This window comes from Dinoponera quadriceps, unplaced genomic scaffold, assembly GCF_001313825.1.
Source record: "Dinoponera quadriceps isolate SergipeBrazil2010 unplaced genomic scaffold, ASM131382v1 scaffold1565, whole genome shotgun sequence".
Classification (NCBI taxonomy): Eukaryota; Metazoa; Arthropoda; class Insecta; order Hymenoptera; family Formicidae; genus Dinoponera; species Dinoponera quadriceps.
Genome location: NW_014556124.1, coordinates 2,419,167 through 2,427,105, shown reverse-complemented (window position 1 = coordinate 2,427,105; position 7,939 = coordinate 2,419,167). Strand labels below are relative to the sequence as shown.

General features: G+C 49.7%; 1 protein-coding gene across 3 annotated transcripts in view; it reads left to right on the top strand.

Moving 5' to 3' along the window:
* The window catches only part of LOC106746718 (dual 3',5'-cyclic-AMP and -GMP phosphodiesterase 11), a 38,215-nt gene that overhangs the window by 7,557 nt on the left and 22,719 nt on the right, over positions 1 to 7,939 (top strand). For 2 of the 3 annotated variants that reach the window (XM_014623577.1, XM_014623578.1), the window contains one exon: positions 5,229 to 5,333. The gene's annotated coding sequence lies outside the window, so the exon portion shown is untranslated. Of the gene's footprint in view, positions 1 to 5,228; positions 5,334 to 7,939 lie in introns of those variants that run through there. The other variant, XM_014623576.1, reaches the window with a different exon arrangement.

The following is a 7,939-nucleotide window of genomic DNA, read 5'->3' as shown; positions in this document are numbered from 1 at the left end:
CCTCCTCTCCCTGGAACTGCCCCCCCCCCCCCCCGAAAATTTTCCTCGCCCACTCACACCGGCGCCACCGCCGCCACAGGTGCGACGGTAATTGAATAAACACGATAACACGCGCGTCAGTGGAATAACCACTGAGTGCATCCCACGCTGTGTCACATCGCTCTTCTTGTGATCCTAACGAGTAACTTTAACCGCACCTGTGGGAGCGAATCGAAGGGACGAGGGACGGTGGAAAGGTGCCCCGACCGAAAGCGCGCGCGAAGAGCCGCTTATCGAACGCCGGTCGAGCTATTTATCGCGTAGGCGACAAGCGCGAAAGTAACTCGATAAATACGATAAGAGGAGATACAAAGTGGAACGAACGGGTGTGTACCGCCGTGTTCCGGTGTTCTGTTCGTGCTACCGAAACATCTGTAACCCCCCCAGTGAAAGAGAGAGAGAGAGAGAGAGAGAGATCTCGGCGAGATAGCGCGAGTCGAAGCGTGCGACGCAGCCGAATGCGCGCGCTTATCGGGCGCCGTTGAGGCCGACATTACGCTATTATCGTGGAAGTGACAAGTGCCGGGTGGTATTATTATGTAAACGGCCGAACAACAACGCGTGCGTGCCAGATGCGTAAGCCGATCTACGCTTCTCCACCTAACCGTATCTCGCGACACGGGTAGAGAGCGACATGTGCGACGCGATCTCCGGGATGTGATCTTATCTCCGCGCGCGCGCGAACACCGATGCCGCCGGGGTCCGCGTTTACCAATTACCTTTATCTGCCAATGAGCCAACGACCCCGTAACAATCGCGAGTCTAGAGGAGCGTTATACATGCCGTTTGCGTTTCGTAAGCACACCCGGAGCGCATATTCCGTTTGTGCGTCGCGCGTTTCCGAGTGTTACTCTCGCCTGACGCGTGGGCGTTATTTGCCTCTGAAGGAGCGATCGATATGCTAACGTAAATACCGCGGCCCGATCGATGCCCCCGCAGTCCCTCGCGCGTTCTTCCGGATTGTCGGATTCGTCGGGAATTCGGAGAGTGAGAGGGGGGGGGGAGGGCGAATTGGAGATTTTTTATGGATGAGGTATCGATGACTGTCTCCTTTCTCGATAAATGACGGGTGTAACGCGATATCTATATCTCGGAAGAAATCAACTTGGAAGTTGAGGTTTTGAAGGATTCTCAGATCTTGGAATATTTTTTTCGAAATTCCAGGAATTCCGCCCGGCATTGCCGAGGCCCCGTTTATCAGCTCCGATCCTCATCAAGAAGCGACACGTATAAAATCGATCACTAATGAAATGTACCGTCTTTTTCCTGGTTTTCCTTTTTTTTCCCCTTTTTTTTTAGTTATCGCGCATGCATGTACGCGCGCATACATTTCTCACACGTGCAAGTCATTAAATTAATACCCGCGGATACTACGTATACGTCAATCGATTTTCTTGCGTGCAACCGCTCGCTTCTCGCTTCGTAGGAACACATCGCGAGATTCGAACGCGTTAAAGCCTACTGTCCGGATGAACTTGTATAGTTGCGTGATACATGTGCGCGGAATAGCCGGCCGATCGTGTGTCGATGATATAAAGAACAGAACAACAATTGAGAATCTTATGTTATGTACTGTGATTTGTTTTCTCCACACCGAGAACAAGACTTGAGAATTTATTTAAAATGAAAATATACAAAGTTTATTTCACAGGAAAAAACGTTTAAATCTGAATACGGAGGAATAAAATTTTATTCTTAGCAAGTAAACCAATTAGTAAGAAAATTTTGGTATATTTGACAAAAATATATAGTCTGTCGTTACGCAGAAATTTTTTTCTAACCAATATTGAAAGAAATGTCACAAGAAACATTTGTTTCGTAAGATTTAAATTTCTTTTTCTCAGTATACGCATACCCTGAGAAATTTATTATTAATTCAAACAAAATGCTTGTTTAAATATAGGCGAGCAAATGTTTTAGTTGCGAGAGTCAAAATTCGATTCTCTGAATCAAGCATTTTTCACTTTCATAGAATCGAACCTGTGGCTCGGTGAACCAAGCTCCGGTTCTCACAACCAAAACATTTGTTCGCCCATATCCAAACAAGGATTTTATCCGAGTCAACTAAATGGGTTCCTTAGTGCGTTCCTATGCATTTACATGGTAATGCAAATCCGTCTGGATAGGTGTATTAACGGAGTACGCCTTTATGGAAAGGAAACCGGAGCAAATAAGCAGCCCGCTCGCCCCCGAAAGTTTCCATGAAACTCGCCTTTTTGCTCGTTATCGCTCGTCGAGGTCGAAGGAGAAAAAGGGAGAAAACGAGCGGCCCGGAGGGATGATGGATTACATCCGACGAAAAGCCGCGACAAAGCGGCCGATAAAATGAAATTGCGATGGAAAAGAGTGAGAAACGCCCCGCGTGCGTTATCGAGCGAAGCTTGCGAGCGAGCGAGCCGGCGCGGTATGGCGTTTTCTTCTTCATCGATACGCCGTATTATAATCCAAGGCCGTTGAATTTCACGTCAGATACAAATCGCCCGGTCGTCCTTTCGCGGACGGAACGTCGGCCGCTCGTTTCCCCAAAGTGACACCAAAAATAGCGTTTCGAGCTCGGCGGGCTCGCGGCGAGACAGGGCGGGACAGGACGACGACGTTGTGGTGGAGGAAGCGGAGGTGGTGGCGTAGGTGGAGGAGGAAAAGGGGCGAGGAGGTGGCGCGACGCGGTGGCCATTAGGCCGATGAGTACGCAGGGACCGGAAGTTAATTTAATGCACGTATCGGCCGGCGATCGTATTAGTTAACGATCGTTGGAGCGTCGCGTCGTAATGGGACACGAGGCCCGATATCGACCAAGTGGAAGCAGCAGAAAGTAACGGATACATATATATATATATATATATATGCACATACACACACATACATACGTGTTACAGTATGTATGAGGAATCGCGTTGGGGCACGCATATCGCGTTTTCCCCGGCCGAGTCGCCCTCGCCAAGGTTATAATCCCACCTGCGGAGTCCGCCGCCGCCCGATTTCGTCGCCCGTTCCTCCTCGTTCGACTCGGGTAAACCCTCTCTCGATAGCGAGGCTCGCGTCGACGAGTCGGCTCTCTCCTCCACGTCCGGTCGACTTCTACCCGGTCAGTACTCCGTTCTTCGTCCGTGTTCTTCGGGGATGGCGATCTGTGGACGGCGATATCGTTACCTGACGAACCGCGACGGCAAGAGACGGCTGTTCTGCTCGTGCACCTGCAGCTGCGCCACCTCCTCCAGTCCCGAAATCGAGGAGCAGCCGGACGGATTTTGTGAGTCCCGCGCGAGTCTCGTACCGTCGTTTCGTAACACCGTCAAAGCCCCCCCGCGTCCGAGGCGTTTTTTTTTTTTATTTGCCTCGCGCGAAGGTCACGCGCAATTAGTATTTCGTCTTGGGAGCCGGACGACAGCCGCGTATTTAGCGCGCTGAATGCGCGATCCCCCGAGAAGAGCGACCGGGTGAGGGAGGGGGGGGGGGCAATGCGACGATGATACCCGAGTTAGGCGGTTTAATCGGCGACCTCCGATCGGTGATTGAATTTTCATTCGATTGTTCGCCGCTTCCGCTCACGCCGCTACGTGGTCTCGCTAATTTGCTCGCGATGACGAATAACAGCGGGCGCGCGTAGCGGCGCATAGCACCTGCACGCGCCTCTCCGACGTCGTCTTCGAGAGGATAGATCGCGCCGTTTTATCATTCGCGACAGCGAAACCGAATACCCATGCAAAGCGTCGTATTCGCCGCGCTCGCTCGTTGTACTCGCTCTAATGAAGCATCGATAATGGCCCTGTCGGGACGGCGGTGTTCCGTCTTGATTCCAGCGCGAACGTCGATCAACGCTCTCGGGATATTGGTCTTATCGCGTTACACGACGCCACTTCTCGCCTTAGGTGTCCTTGGTCCTTGAATGATTTATACCCACGGCTCCGAGAAAATCGCGCTGTAACTGCATCCGCCACGCTGCATCCGCGCACGTAAGATTGTGCAAACGGACGGTTTGATATGTCTGCACACACTTTGGAGAGACGAGGAGTCAACATCCGTTTCTCTCTCGGTTTTCAGTCGAGGCAGCGATCTCGCGGAATTTTTGCGACGTCGTCGAAATCCGTTGCGTCGTCGGGTCAATGCCGGAAAATTTGTTCCCGTCGAAGCGAGTCGTCGGTTCGTATGTGTGCAAAAAAAAAAGGGGAGGAAGAAGGAAATCTGTGAATCCGTGAAAATCCTCGCCGAGCCCGACCGCGAATTTCGCCCGGCGATCATTAAAAAATTAATCCATTAATAAATACGGTAATATTAATGTAGTTAACATCGAAATTCTCACAAATTCTAAAGGTTCTGTAGTTGAAAACTCGGAAAAGACGAGAATCGTAGATTCTTCTTCCTCGAAGTTGCAAATGCAGGGTTGCCATGGACCTGGAAAACCGAGAAAGAGTCACGGAAATTTAAATTAGCCAGGGAAAATCCGGAAAAGCCAGAGGAAGGAAAGAGCATGGAATTTTGAACTTTGCTCCCGATTCCTTATCTTCTTTAGCTTAATTAACCTAAGCTTTAATTCCTTAGCTTAAGTGCTCTTATTCTATAAAGAATACTTATAATTTTTTTAATATCATATTTAATATTTATAGTCAAGCGTTTAAAACTCGCGCACTTTACAAATCTTTTCTTACATATTAGGGCAATGACACATGGAAAAACTTAAGCAGTAAGAAAAGTGACCAATCACAGTCGATTATTCCTCGACCGTAAAAAGAATAACCGATCGAACATGATTGGTCAATTTTACTCAGCGTTTTTCGATCCCCCTTTTCCGTTACAACTATATTCTTTTTTCCAATACTCATCTATTTTTAGTTGACCTGAATTTATATTCGGGATTATATCACGTTACTAAACTTCTGAATCTAAGTTGCTTCCAATAATATGAGCTACCTACCTCTTGCAGTCCCTCCTTCTAAACGTTAAAATATAAGATCACATATTGGTCATGGGAAATTTTCCATTATTGCCTGGAAAATATATAAAAGTCAGGAAACTTCAAAATTCATTTTCCGTGGCAACCCTGAGATGGTTCCTTTGTGTACTCTCTAAGGATGTAAGAGCCGCAACTCGATTTCAGTCACATATCCTTTCTCGTTCAATGATTAAAAAATGCGGTTTATCGAGCGTTGAAATACATACACGTATGGAATGATGTGATTTGTTTGTTGTAGGTTCGCGGAACGCGGTCAAGCTGGCTGCCTCCGCCGGTAACCCCGCCGCTGCCGTCGCCGCATCCGCGCATCCTCCTGTGCTTTGGAGCTCCCGCAGGAAGCCGGGTAAGTCCTATTGATTTTGCTCTTTTCAATCGAGTCATTCTCTCGATGCGTTCGGCTATCATCAAACTTTCGTGACGACTCTCCGTTGCAGAGAAAGATCGAGGTATTTCCCCCGGCAGAGAATCCCCGCTCTGACGAATCGTCTCCGATGCGTTATCAATTAGCGATTATCGTGATGAAATTGAATTAAAAACATAACAACGCCAATGGCATGTCCTTCGAAATTTGCGATAGTAGAATATGAACGGATTTTTCCTCGTGTATTACACGAAGAGAACAAATTTTGCTGGAACAGCGAATGTTTGTCAATATAATGAAAAGAGTACAGTAAAAAAAACATTTATTTAGACGAAAAACTTGCACAGGAGGAAGATTCGTTAAGAATATTAATTGTCGATATATCCGGCAAATAGCAATTAGTGCTCTCAACAAATTTTTCTACTGTCCAAATTTTTTTTTGCTGTCACTATATTGACAAACATTCGCTGTTTTAGCCAAGTTTGTTTTTTCCGTATACGCTCATCGGGACAGTCCGAAAGCCGAAGCCTGTCTCTCTCTCTCCCTCTCTCTCGTCTAGTTCTCATTCTGGTCCCACATTGTTAGCTACGTAAGTTTATGCAAAACTCTAGTCACGCGGATAATCGCTCGCAGCTGGCCCCAAACGGAATTTCACGCGAGGTACGCGCGAGCGCTCCACGTGTGTATCTGCCGTGCCGTGGTCGTGAAGGCGCGTGCGAACGCGGATCGTGGAATTAGCCTGGAGGTCAATTTCAGTGCGACAAGCTAATTCGATACGAGTCGCGTGCTCGTTTGACCCGCACTCATTGACCCCACTCGCCTAATCCTGAATCTTCGTCTCAGCCGGCTTTCTCGCCTTCTTCTCTCTTTCTCTCGAACGCCTTCGTATATTTATTCCTCCGACGCGAATCTCCGTCCGCTTCGTTAACGTTTTAATCGCCGCCCCACCCCCTCTCCCGTTGACTCCCGCGGTATTTGCTCGTTAAATCGGCTTTCGGTCGAAAGCTGCTTTCGACGTCAAGCGAATGAACGAGCGAGCGAGCGAGCCGATCCCACCTACGGATCGTTCTCGTGGCTGACGAAGCGCTTACTTACTACGCGCCGCCGGCCGGAAAGTACTCGAGCGGATACATCAATTAGCGGGCGGCTAATTTACGAAGGTTGCGGCCTTCCGCTGCCGCGAATGTGGCAGCTCTCGAGAGACGCGCCTGCTACCCGAAGACGAGGAGAATAAGGGAGACGAAGGGTCTCGGCGCGCAGTACGACGGGTAGACGGACGGACGGACGGACGTGGTAACCGCCGTAACGGGCTGTCATTGGCATTGGCGAGCGTGTCAATGCCGAGGAGAGCACGAACTTCGATGGCGGACAGACGTGTCGCTCGTCGAGATCGGTCAAGGTTGCGACGGTGTCCGCGACATTGCATCGAGAGAGAAAGAGAGAGAGAGAGAGAGAGAGACCGGTCGCCGACGTTAATCTCGAGTTCCTTTCGAAACGCGTGGTTGGAAAAATTTTTTCCCCGCCGCCAGCCCCGCTCCTTTCGCCTGGTAGTGCTGTGAAATGTATCGAAACCTCGTAACGAATAAATCGCTCGCAGCGGGTCCCGTGGCACGAGCCGAGGGCGGAGGGGAAGAAGAGAACGGCCGACTTTTGCGGCGTCGTGATTCACGATCGCGGAGGAAATTCCTCGGTGACTTTAGTCTCGGAGCGGTTTAGAGAGTCGCGCGCGCAAGACCGTCTCTCTCTCTCTTTCTCTCTCGCGAGCGAGCGAGCGAGCGCAACGTATCATCCGTGAAGAGAAATTCGCAACGCGCTGTAGCGCGAACGATTCCGTTATAACGACGAGGAGCAGCAACATCAGCAGCAGCGTGCCCGGGCTCGAGACGAGAAACGCGTGAGGCTGAACCGCGACTGAGCCGGCGACGATTAGTGTACTTCGAGTCTCTCCGAGAGAAAGAAAGAGAGAGGGAGAAAGAGGAAGAAAGGAAGAAAGAAAGATAGGAAGAGAGAAGAGAAGAGAGCTGCTTCGCGTTTAAGGCTACATTCGAAAAGATTCTCTTCGAGGACAATTTTACCTCGGTGACCTACGGTGACGGAAGAGGAATCAATCGCTCAGGTCAGGTTTTGGAGCAGCCGAGCCGAGAATAAAATTTTCCTCGAAATGAACGTTTCGGAATATGCAGTCTAAGATTCGCCGGCGAGAAAGCAAAAATCCTCGCGGCTCCGTCGACGTCCTTAATAACGCTGACGCTTGCGAGCTACGAGGCGTAATCCCGATGTACCGTGCGATACCACGAACGCTACCTCATCAGTTGCATAATCCGACGACGCGACGCGAGCCGCCACGTACGATCAGCCGCGTTAGCACTGTTCGGCGCGGCCGTACTCACGAGGCGAGACCTCGGTGACGCGCGCGCGATTCGACGATTCTTTGCGAAACGGATGAGCGAGTGACTAACCGCGTAAACCGGCAGAATTACGATCCTCGAACATTAGTCCGGATCCATAATAAGAGTAAGTGCAATCCCTTAGCCTTTTATTTCAAGCCCGAAATTACAACGTAATTTTAAAGTGCAAGTGGTGCTACT